This window comes from Centropristis striata, chromosome 19 (assembly GCF_030273125.1).
Source record: "Centropristis striata isolate RG_2023a ecotype Rhode Island chromosome 19, C.striata_1.0, whole genome shotgun sequence".
Lineage (NCBI taxonomy): Eukaryota > Metazoa > Chordata > Actinopteri > Perciformes > Serranidae > Centropristis > Centropristis striata.
In genome coordinates this window covers 6,048,695-6,061,847 of record NC_081535.1, presented here as the reverse complement: position 1 = coordinate 6,061,847, position 13,153 = coordinate 6,048,695, and the positions used below count along the sequence as shown (strand labels likewise).

At 43.2% G+C, this 13,153-nt stretch overlaps 1 protein-coding gene across 1 annotated transcript in view; it reads left to right on the top strand.

Annotated features, from left to right (window-relative positions):
* Positions 1-13,153, top strand: part of LOC131992146 (protein unc-13 homolog B-like) — a 111,046-nt gene that overhangs the window by 49,294 nt on the left and 48,599 nt on the right. The window lies entirely within an intron of this gene.

The following is a 13,153-nucleotide window of genomic DNA, read 5'->3' as shown; positions in this document are numbered from 1 at the left end:
ACAAACATAGTTACACATATTCAATTCAATTCAACTTTATTTATAGAGCGGATTTCATGCACAAGGCAGACTCAATGTGCTTCACAGTGGATATACATAATTACAGTTAAAAAACAAAACAAAACAAAACAAAAGCAAACAATTATATAAACATATACTCAAATTGTTAATTCAGTGTATCACTTTTTGTATCTCTACGCTTCTAATACAAGCTCATTTTTGACCCATGTGTGTAAACTTGATGTAATAATACAAAAACTATTTATCTTCATAAAATATGAAAGGAAAAATGGATACAATGATCTGTTGTAATAAAAAAAGGATATTCAAACACACAGCCAGCATGAAATAACATGGAGAATGAATGCGGCTCATTTTTGACCCATGTTGTGCATTAGAAGGTGTTTATATGTTGTGCATCAAAGGGTTAATTTATATTATTGTCGTTATCCACTAACTTGCACATCAGGAGGCATATCAGACTGTTTAGTATTATTGAAGTTAGAATGTAGCGGAGATGGCCAGAAGTGTGTGTGGTGACTAAAATTATACATTCACGTCGAAATAATAGAATATTAGAGGGAAAGACACAAGCTGTGATTCTGATGCTATAGAAATGGTACATTGTTATCATTATTATTACCACTACACAGCGTTTTTTTGAGGCCAGGCCAGTTTTGGTCCATAAGACAAACGGTCTCAGTGCATGGAATCTAGTTTTTGTGCACTCGTGGATCGTCATGGAATACATGTATACCAGTGAGACTGCTGCTGTGTGGACTGATAGGAAGTTGATCCGGATAATTCTACATCAGAAAAAAATATGGGATCACAGCCAGGGAACGCTCATTGTTTGTGTTTCTTTTTGTCGAGAGGGTCTGTTGTGTCGGTTGAAGTTCCTCTTAGTTTGTTTTAAAGACTCTGAACTGGGTTTAGCCATATCATTGAGGAAATCCCTCTGTCACACATCGAGGGACTGGGTCAGTGACACACAGGCATTTCGTCAATGATTAAAAACTTGTTCAATGCACGCCATATGCTGGTGCTTTAGCGTGCATTTCTCATGAACACTTCTGCAGGCTGAGTGTTGAGTGCTGATAAGCATGACAGTTTCTGTAGGGATTTACAAAGATCTACATTCACAGAGGCACATGCAAACATAGGGGCACACACACTCTTGCACACTTGCAGTTATATTACACATGCACACAAACATGTGTAACAAGGTATTTCTGCAATTTGCTGTTGGTTTTAAGTGTATCATAACTCTCTGATGACAATATGCTGTTTTACAAGATCATTTCAGACAGCTAAATATTGATTTAGCCTGTAATCTCTGTTAAGAATGTTGTAATATTACATTACAACATAGATAACTAAGCTGAATTGTTTCTTCACATTTGCATGCTCTCGTCTTAATTTTTCCATTTCTTCTTCTGTTTAACTTGTGTTTGCATTTTCTTTTTTTTCTTGTCTGTGTTTGCTTCTTCTTTTTCTGTCCCTGTATCCTTTCCCCACCTCCTTGTTAAATCAACCCTTTAACCTAAATTAGATCATTAAACCAGAAAGGAAGGGTCAGAATTATACCTGTAGATTCTGGCATGGGGGTTGAAGACTGGGAGAATAAATACAAAGGGCACAGCAAGCCTCAGCTGAGCGACTTCTTGGATGATGAGGAGGACAATGTTATCCTTCGAATGGGAAGACCGTACCCTGAGCCATCGCACACACCTATCCGTCAAAGTACTCAACGCAGTGGTTTTCTGCCTGCCACCTACCCTGAGGGCTATGACACTATTGATCGGCGGCGCAAGAAAAAGATAAGGGACCCAGGAGGGTTCCTCGGCACGGAGGCAGACAAAATGAGAGAAGAGGCTTTTCCCTCTGACCTTGCACTGCTCCGTGAGAAGAGAGGCGAGCTGTTCATGCGGCAGGTAGTTGAGATGCAGGAAGAGGAGGAGCGGATGACATCATGCCTCAGGCCATACCATAATGGGCTTCTCTACAAGACGAGGATGTGGGCAAAGAATGAGCTGGACAACACTTTGGAGAATTACGTGGCATATAAAAAAGAGCAAGATGCTAGAATGAGGGCACGGTTTGATTTCGATTTAGAGAGTACAGATGATCTGCACTACTCCATAGGAGCAGAGGAGGATATTGATGATATTACCTATATAGGAGAAGACTTTCACCCAGAGAACGCAAGACAGTACAAAGATAGGTATTCTTACTCCGGGCACATAGAAAATTCTCAGGGGCCTCGAGAGAAGAAGTGTGGAAAAGCTAAAATTGGAGGATGGGCTTCGGAAGCAATGCTCTCTCCTGTAGAGGAGCCAAGTGATGAATATGTAGACCCTATGGATGAGCTCCAGTGTCTAGTTGAGACAGTTTCTGAATACCTTGCTGAGAAAGAAGAGGAAATTAGCAAATATGGTTCTCTTCCTAAGTCAAGCAAATCAAGGCTTTCATCTCTGGGGAGCTACAGGACTGATTCTTTTGGAGAAGACCAAACTAGTGCATCAAAGGAGTCTAAGGGAGAAAACCAATCACAAGCTCCTTCTGATCAGGGCATTTCTGGAGTGAAAAATGCCATGAGCTCATTATTTAGCTCTCTCACTGATAAAGTCGGAGGAGGCCCCAAACAGCCTGTCCCGTCTCCACAAGCACCATCTGCACCACCCTCCAACCAATCTGGACTCACAAAACTGTTGTTCTTTATTCCTAAATCAAACACTTCAGCTCCTGTAGCTGTTGTATCTCCAGTGGAAGGTACTCAAGATAAATCATTCAGTTCATTGCCTTCTCAGCCACCACATGATGCCAAGACACAAGGTCATTATCAAGAAATAAAAGCTCCCATAAGGAGTCAGACTCAAAGTACAAAAGAAAATATACCAGAGATGGTAACCAAACCTCAAAGTGCCCCAAGAAACTCAGTCTTGGGGAAATTAAATCCTTTAAAGATTTTTTCGGCAGGGGATAACGAGAGCTCAGCTGAACAGGCACCACAGTCCACATATTCTCAAGGCCATACACAATGGGATGAGAAATGTGTTAATCAAGGTCAGCCATCAGTCAATGAAAAATTAAGGAGTTCATCACAAGAGAAACATTTTGAACAAAAACTCAATGAAGATATAAATGGCAGACAAAATCCGATAACATACAAACAAGAAAATGTAGCTACTGCGGGGCCAGCGGGGCCAACTGGCCAAACACAACCAACAAACACTGGATTCTTTAGCCCTTTCAGGAAATCACTGAGTTCATTAATCACACATGCTGCCCCCGTTCCACCTCAGGGAGCTCCACCTGTGGCAGTTTATCCAGTGTTTCGATCCACAGAGGATCCCCGACTGGAGAAACCAGTGGAGGACCCTTTATTGAGCAGTAAGTTTAAACTGCCTTTCCTCTCCTCTGAAAATGTCTCGACACAGCAACGTCCCAAAGCAGAGGGAGGCATGCTCTCTGGTTTGATGAAGTTTGCATCCAGTGACGATGTTAGTGCCTCCATGAGCACACAGAATCCTGTGCAATCGTATCATGATTCTTCTTCAGCAACATCCACCACCCTTACACAGAATCCTGCCGTGCCCCAGGAAAATACAGAGAAAGGATGGTTTTCCAGCATTTTTAACCCTACCTCCGCTCCCTCTGGTTCAAACCAGAATTTTACTAGTAATCAGCAATCTCAGAGCAGCAACGTGCCACATGGCTCACATGCACAACACACGTCAAATCAGAAACCTGTAGCAGCCCCTCATGGAACGCAGCATCAAGCTCCCAATCAGCCCGAGTCACAAAGTTTTTTGACAGGTCTTTTTAAAGGGAGCTCAAACGAGGACATCCCTCACGTGGGCTCAAATCAACCTAAACAAGGAGGATTGCTATCTGGACTTCTGAAATTTGGCTCTACCACTGACCTGTCTGGCAATCTGCCACAGCAGGCTCCCCATAGCAATCAACCTCCCAGGAGCAGCAATTCCCCACAGCCTCCTAATCACCCTCCCCCACAACAAAGTTCAATACCACGGATGGGGGGCCTTGTCTCGGGGCTATTGAAGTTTTCATCAACAGAGAATATACCACAAAACATACAGCCTCCTGAAGCTGAAAGGCAGAGCTACGTCCCTGGAAATTACTCTGGTCAGCAGCAGACTTCAGCTGAAACTCAGCAAACACAGACTCAGCAAAAAGGGCTGTTGTCTGGCCTCCTTAAATTTGCGTCCTCTGAGAATGTTTCCAGCAGTCAATCAGTTCAACACCAACAAAGCAATATTCAACATAATCAACAGGGTTTCAACCAACAGAACACTCAAGGCCCAAATCGAGGGCCTAATCTCAGGAATAGAATACCCAGTCAGCAAGCTGTCCAACAGGAGACAAGTAAACCAGGCTTTACTCGACAACAAACTGTTCCACTCCAGCGAACACCATCCCAACAAAGTGGCCTTTTATCTGGTCTTTTTAAATTTGCATCAGCAGACAACATAAAGACACAACAGTCCCCATTGGCTCAACAGCAGGGAATTGCCCCAAGTAGATCCAGCCATGAGCAACCAACAGCAAGGAATACACCGATTTCCAATCAAAATCAACCACAAATTAGCCCACCACAAAAACCAACCCAGGCAAGTGGTCTGCTTTCTGGACTATTCAAATCCTCCTCAGATAATGTGGCGCAACAGCAGCAGCCCACAATCATCCATGACACAGAACAGCAAATCAGAGTGCAAAGCAGCCAGACTAATGAAACACATGTGGAGACAACAAGTCAATCTGGAGTGTTCTCAGGGTTGTTTAACAAGTTAACAAAATCTTCTGAAAACATCGACACAACCTGCCAGACATCAGCAGGACAATCACTGCAGCAAAAAGGCAATAATAACACAGTCACAATGAAGACACCATTACAAACACAGCTACACACTAATGTAACACAACAAACCTCACAAGAACATGAAGAAAAAGAGAGGAGGGTCCCACGAAATGCCCAGCAAGGGTTCTTATCTGGACTGTTTAGCAAAAATGTAACCGAGGAACCTTGTACTCCTAAACATGTAGAAACAGGTCAGTTTACAAAACAACAGACATCCTCAACCAAGTTCACAGAGGTACATTCAGGCATATTAAAAAGTGCTTCCTCTGACAGCTGTCAAAGAGTTGTGCGAGATTCTTTCAATCCAGGGCAGAGCAGACATGCTTTAATCAGAGCACCTGTTGCAATTGACACTGAGAGTTTAGACTTAAGAACATCGGCTACTTTTGCTAGATCTCTTCAGAGTCAGGCACCATACTCCTCGATTAGCGCCGGCAATTTATCTCAGTTATATTATTCTGGCTCACTTCAGTCAGTTCACCCAATGGCTTATAGCACAGGAAACATTCATTCTCTCTTACAAAGCCATGCAGCTTCCTCATTAATGTCCTTGCAGCCCTATATTGGTGGAAGCACTTCCTCTTTGTGTGAAGCAACAGGGCAAAATCTTTACCAAGGACAGGTGTCCCCTTATGGAACAAGTCCTTCTTATGATGAAAACCAGTGGATCCGTGAAAGTTCTCTCTGGCAGCAGTTTCAGAATGAGTCACTGAATTATCAATTCCAAGGAGAGGATCAAGCGTATAGACAGAGTTGTGAAGGTGCGTCATTACAGGCATCCGCTGTTCCTTTTAACTCGTCAAATACATATCAGCCATATAACTTCTCTCCACAATGCCAAGGAGTTGTTTGCCAAGAGCAACTTCAGCCATATCAGTTTGAGGGACAGAGAAATGATGATCCATATCCCCAGAGGAAATTATGGAGCAGCCACGAAGACTTGGGAAACACAGAATATTCATCTAATGAGGAGGGTGCGTTGAACTTAAGTAATAAACAGAGTAATGCAAAGTTTGGGAAATGGCACTCGTTTAATGAAGGCAGCACTTACAGCTTGAATGGGGTTTCATATCATGAAGGCTATTACGAGGAGACTGCTCCAAACTTATCTTATTCGGCTAACTGGCAATATGGAATGGATAATGCAGTTCAACAAAATTTTAATAATAACAGTATGATCCATCAGAGTCATTTTAATTTGAATAGACCAATAGATTCAAACCGTCCTCTAAGTGCCAAAATTGAGATGGAAGACTCCCTGTACCTCGAAGACACTGAGTGGTATCAGCAGTGGCTTGCACTTTTGGAGCAAGGAATGTGGTGGCCCGCAGAAGATGGTGACTGTGGCTACTTTGTTTACACAGATCATGAGTACATTTATGCTTTGCTTACGGATGCAGAAGGTGAATACGTGTATGCGTGTGCCCCTGAAGGTGAATCTTGGGGAAATGCACAGAAATTAGATGGTTTTCCAAGTGCATGGCTTGACAGTGAAATGGTTTTAGTGTGTGGCTTTAAAATTCCACTTTACAATGAGGACGAGCTTCTGTGGCTCCCTGGACAAGATCACAGTGATTCTCAACTTCTCAATGCTCCTCTTGATTTGTCTGCGGCCTACAGAAAAGGAAATCAGATCATGAATTTAAATCTTGAGCAGTTCACTGAAATGTTTGAAAATTCATTTCTGTCACAAGGGCAACAAGATTTAGATTTCACATCATACAGATTAAACAAAGTCAGGATAGATCCAAGACAGGCCAGTTACAACTATGAAGATCAAGTTATTGACCTTTCCTGCCGTAATAAAGGCCACAGCGGTCCTTACTGGAACAACCAGGAACTTAAGTCATTTTTTTCTCAAAAGGTTGCTGTTTCCCTGAACTCTACTCCGACTGAAAATGCCAATCAGCAGCTACTTTACAATTGTTACAAGCCTTGCCAACGTCGACGTTCGTCCACTGCGGTTACAGTGAAACATGTCGATGATGTATCAGAGAAGGAATGGAGGGAGAGAGTATCCCCAGGCGAAGAACAACCCAATCGTCAAGTCAAAAAGATTTCTTCCCTCATCTCCTCTTTTGTGGGCAAAACATCACAGATGGAACCTAGCACATCCTCATGTGACAAAACTCCTGAAAAAAAGAACATTCTTACATCAAGCTTACAAAGTCTGAAGTCAAAGATTATCAAAGAGGAATCTCCTGCTGTTGTGACTCAGCCAGATTTAATTGTTAAACAACAAGTGCAGAGGCCAGTTACCACACGTGAAAGAATATTGCCCACAATACCAACGACAGCTCCAGTGACTCACCCCTCAGTTCAATCACATACAGTGTCACAGAAACCTAGACTTTCACGACAATCTACCATGGTACAACAAGCAACCCCGCAAACACAGCCCAATGTTACAGTGCCTTTAGGATCAAAAGAATCTCTTATTAAACCAGGACCACCTGGACAACTTGCAGCTGGGAAGCCAATGGATGTAAAAGTGGAGAAACCACCTGAACCACAACAGGCAGGCTTCATGAACTTTCTCAAGTCTGCAGTAGGAATTGAAGAACCCGTGCCAGATCCTCAGAAATCTTCTCAGACATCTCTCAATGAACAGAGCAAAACTGGAAGCACTGCATCCTTACCAGGCAGTGCTCCTGCAAATAAAGAGTCCCCAAGCGTGTCAAATCTGTTTGGATCAATTGGCAGCCTATTTAGCACTGAGCCCTCTCCACCACAGAAACAGCAAATGAAACCTAGTGTTACAGAGGGTTCATTGACATCAGCATCCAGACCAAAGGGTATACAGAGACAACATACAATGGACCAAAGTGGTACTTCTCGGCCCATGCAGAGCCAACTCCCAAACAAAAGTATGAGTCAAGCATTTCCATCCAGTTCCTCCACAGGCCCTGCTACAAGGCGATCAGAAACTATGCCGCCCACAGAACAGGCAAAACAGGAAGCAGGGACTAAACCAGCTGGTGGACTGTTTGGGTTTTCAATTGGAGAAATGCTGGCAGGACCAACAGCAGCTGCCCAGTCTGGACCCACACCTCAAGCACCATCAGCTACAGCTCCACAAGAGGAATCGTTTGGTAAAAGTATATTATCAATATTTAGTGGGCCTAGTCCTCCACAGACTGCACCTAAAACAGGGCCGTTGCCTCAAGCACATCCACCAAGTGCAGCTCAACAACCTCCTCAAGCCCCATCAGCTACAGCTCCACAAGAGGAATCACTTGGTAAAGGTATATTATCAATATTTAGTGGGCCAAGTCCTCCACAGACTGCACCTAAAACAGGGCCCTTGCCTCAAGCACATCCACCAACTGCAGCTCCACAACCTCCTCCACAGGAATCACTTGGTAAAAGTTTATTATCAATGTTTGGAGGACCAAGTCCTCCTCCTCCTGCCCCTCAAACCAAGCCTGCTGCAGAGGTACCACAACAGGGAACTGTTCCTCCTAAAGACCCCCCAAATACAGGATTTTTGTCAATGTTTAGTGGTCCCAGCACCCAACAGCAACCCCAAACAGGATCTTTTCTAGGGGGAATTCTGCCTGGCTCATCGAGTACAACTGAAAGCCCAATGAAGGAACTGTTCTCAATGTTTAGTGATCCCAGTCCTCCACAACCTCAGCCACCAACAGCGTTGGCCAAATCACAAACTCAACAACAAGGGGGACCTCAGACACAATCTAAACCACAAGCACAGCCACAAGCACAGCCACAAGCACAAGGGCAGCCAGCCACCTCTGTTCTTGGTGGAATCTTGGGTGGCTTGTCTACCTCTAGTGAAAGTCCAAGAAACACTCTGTTCTCCATGTTTAGTGGCCCCAGTACTACTCAAACACCAGGAGCTGGGGAAAATGCAAATGTGTCAACGTCTACAGGGACTGCAGCACCCAAAGATCCTGCAAAGAGTATACTGTCTGTTGTATCACCTCCACAACAGACTCCTGATTCATCATCTGCTGTTGTTACTGACTCTAAAGAGCCTCCAACAACACACAGTTCTTCCCAAATGTCATCTGTGTCCAGTAGTCATGTCCCAGCAGTAGCCAGTGAAGAATCAACTCCATCCACTGATGCTACTATAGATGCTACACAGGGTGCCACAACTAAAAGCGTTGATATTGCATCTATGGAGCCAAATTCAGAAGGTGTCACTGTGCAAAAGGAAACAAGCAAAGAAGTTGCACCCCAAGATCCTGCTGCCACAAAAGAACCCTCAGCTTCTGGCCTTCTGTCTGCAATCAGTGGATCAGAAATTCCAGGAAAAGGTTTGCTTTCACTATTTTCTGGACCCAGCACTGAACCAAGTGCTAGCCAGATAGGTCCTTCACCTACAGGCTCTGCACCTGGATCATCAGGCCCCAAGGACCCTCCAGCCAAAGGTTTGTTCTCTATGTTTGGAGGTCCTGCCCCACAGCCCTCTTCTCAGGCTGGAAGTTCTCTATTAGGGGCAATGTTTGGAGGCTCTTCAACCCAAACAACAACTTCTCAAACAGGGGGGTCATTACTAGGTGGTTTATTTGGAGGACCTTCTCCTCAGGCTGCTCCTCAGGTTGGTCCTACTAAGACTGAAGGACCTGCTCCTCCGACAGCAGGCCCTCAGTCAGGGGCATCCTTACTTGGAGGCCTTTTTGGTGGATCTACTCCCCAGGCTACTGCATCTCAGACTGGAGGGTCTATTTTGGGTGGAATTTTTGGAGGATCTGCAGCTTCAGCTGCCGCACCTCAGACTATTGGGGCCTTTGGTGGATTGTTTGGTGGGTCTGCTACCCAAACTTCAGGACCCCAAAATACTAGCTCTATATTGGGAGGTATTTTGGGGGGATCATCTTCTCAAACAGCAACTGCACAGACTGGTACATCTGTTTCGGGTGCTGTTTTACCTGGAGCTAAACCTTCCAATGAAATTTCTGTGCCTGGAGGACCCGTTCCACCCACGACAAAAGCTACACCAATATCTAATGATGACAAAAAGACTCCAACTACAGCTTCTAACGACACTACTTCTGATACAACTGTTCTGCCACAGTCCAGTGATGACAGTAAACCTGCTCCAGCTCTAGCTGGTCCTGAAACGTCTGTAATTGATACAACAGCCACAAGCAAAGAGCAGAGCGGAACTCTACAGCAAACTGACACAATTCAGGCAAGCTTAACCAAACCAGATGGCATTGTCACAGAAGAAGCTCAAAGCAAAGATGCGGACAAACCAATTACTTTAGCTAATGATACTCAGTCTAACAAATCGGAAATATGTGCGCAAGCACAACAAATTGCAAAACCAGAAGTTGCAAGTGGTCAGTTAAGTCAGGCTTCAACAGTACCTAAAGTAGAAGAGGAAACACCAGCCACTCAGTCAGCAAGTACTGTTGTCCAGGAACAACAAAAGCCTCCAGAGACAGATAAATCTGTTGGCGACTCAGCAGCAGAGGCAGTAACAGGCTTTATGTCCTCCCTTTTCAAACCAACAGTTGCACCCACAGAAGGTCCTCAGCAACAGCAGAATAATTCACTTTTTGGGCTTGGAGGAACAGCACCCCAAGCTGCTTCTGGTCAAAGTGGATCATCACTATTAGGAGGTATTTTTGGAGGGTCTAACACTGAAACAACAACTCCCCAGACTGGAGGGTCATTACTAGGAGGTTTATTTAAGGGTTCTGCTCCTCAGTCTGGTCCTCAAACCACAGCCCCCACCATGGGAGGGTCAATATTAGGCGGGATGTTTGGAGGAGGATCCCCTGCAAAGCCTGCAGGTCCCCAGACTGGTGGATCAATACTTGGCGGGATGTTTGGAGGATCTGCAGCAACAGCACAACCTGGTGGTTCTTTACTTGGAGGAATGTTTGGAGGAGTCACTGCTCAGACGACAGGAGCACAGTCTGGAGCATCAATACTCGGGGGCATAGGAGGATCTTTATTTGGGGGTATGGGACAATCACCTAAACCATCTGAAACAATGGCAGCTGAGCCCAAGCCAATGCCTGGCACTACCCCTCAGGCACAGATTAAGAATGAAAGTGTACCACCAAAAGCATCTTCATCTTGTACTGAGTCTAGCACAAATAAAATAGTGGACTCAGCCCTACAAAATGACGATCAAGAAAAATCTCTAAAAAATAATAGTGCTGTGGCATCTGAGTCGGCTTGTCCAGAAACATCTGCTGTCACAAATGCTTCAATTGGCCCAACATGTGACATCACTCATCAGGTAGAAAATACTGAAAAAGAGACGCCAGCAGTTGAAGGAGAGGTTATACATGAGAAGCCACTAGTCATTAAAGGAGAGCCTGAGAGTAAAGAAAGTGACAAATCAGCTCCACCTGTTATTCAAGAAGCAAATACTAATTTAGCTCCTCCAGCTAATCAGTTGCCCAACAATGCAGAGCCACCTCAAGCTAAGTCTCTGTTTGGTTTTATATCGCCACAAAGTGATGCAGGAAAATCTCTTGGATCCCTGTTTTCACCAACAATGACTTCAGGTGCCCCATCAATGCCTCAAACCGAAGGAATGAGTGGTCTGTTTTCAGGATTAAAAACCTTTTCTGGAGGCCTATTTCAAGAGGAAAAACCTGTTGCTGGAAAACAAGAGCCCCCAGCCACTTCATTATTTGGAACGAAAATAAGTTTTCCTTGGCAGGCAGAGCCACCCAAACCACAAGCTGTCCCAGTTGTAACCCAACCCACAACTCAACCCACAACTAACAACAAGCCAACAAGTGGTCAAACAAGTACTGTACAAAAGGTTGCAACATCTGGCAGCCAAAAAACGGAATCGGTAGGTTCCACAGATGGTATAGCAACCCCCCAGATATGCATCTCCACTCCTGAAGTAGATCCTTCAGCATCCCTGACCCCAAAGGACAAGGAAGGGCTTGTAGAGACATACCCCTCTGCAGGTCCTACCTCTGGAGTGCAGCTGGACAACCAGTCCGAGAAGGATCTATTGAATGCAAAAAGGCTAGTAGAAGCATAATAAATGGCATCCCCCTTTACCATTTATGATGCATTGAGATTTTCAAAAAAGTGTATTCCCTGTTCAGCTCTGCAATCCATCCTTGCTAGTTTAATTTATTTATGTGTTGTGTGTGTATGTGTGTTTGTATGTTTGTTTGTATGTGTGTGTGTGTACTCATTGATACAGGTATCTTGTGTGTAGCATCTAAATCATTTACATGTTATTTCAAAACAGAATTCCCAAACAAAATTTACAGCCATGTATATTTTCATAGGCAATTCACAAGGGAGTATACTTCATAATTTGTTAGTTTACTAAAGAGAGACAATTTCTCATGCTCCTCCTCTGATACTGATTCATGAACTGCCTTAACTTATATACTCAAATTATGTTCATTTTTACCGTATCTGTAGCAAATGCTAATTTCTCAGCTTTTCTCAATGGTTTGACAAAATGTGTTTCCTGTAAAGAATCAAATATAAGCATGACAGCCTATGACAAATATAAATGTTGTAACATTTGTTTGAACATGGAATTCCAGTTTGTGTTGTGTTTTTATTTTGTAAGGTGAAAAACACATTTTTCAGTTATGTTTACTTACTAACCAATCAAAATTTGAAAAACCATTTCACCGAGAAAATCTGCATTTTGCCCTTAAACATAAAAGCCGTGAAGAAATACCAGTTTATGAAAGGTTAAACACATGGATCTGCATATTTTTATTGTCCACATGCATCTAAATGTCAGCACTGCATCTCCATAAATTTACCTTTCCTTACCTTGTGGAAAGAGGAAAGGAAAACACTGACAAAAAAATATGCAGATGTAATTGTGTTTAATAATTTACTCTTTTTAATAAGGACTAGCAGTTAGAGGCGATTTTATACCTTAGACTACAAAATAAGGCACACTCTTATGTGTGCCATTTCTATTTGAAAGTATAACTCTAATGTAGAACAAGTATCGTCAGTATATAATGCACATTTTCATTATTTTCCAACATGCAACAGCCTCCATGCAAGGTTGGGTATCATTTTAGGGCATAATGTGCTGTGTGTATACAATATCAAATGATCATTTAGAGAGGTTATTAATAAGAGTAGACCTTTATTAACTAGTTCAATATTGTTTGTGTATAATTCTTAGTAGATGGGAGGGTGTTTTTACAGCCCAAAACTATTAATATTTAAATTATATTAGTATAAAAAGCATTGAAAATCTTTTTAAATTAAGTAATTGGATTTATGTAACAATCCCCTCTTATCTAATATTGGCTAGAGGAAATATATAAACCACAAAAATAA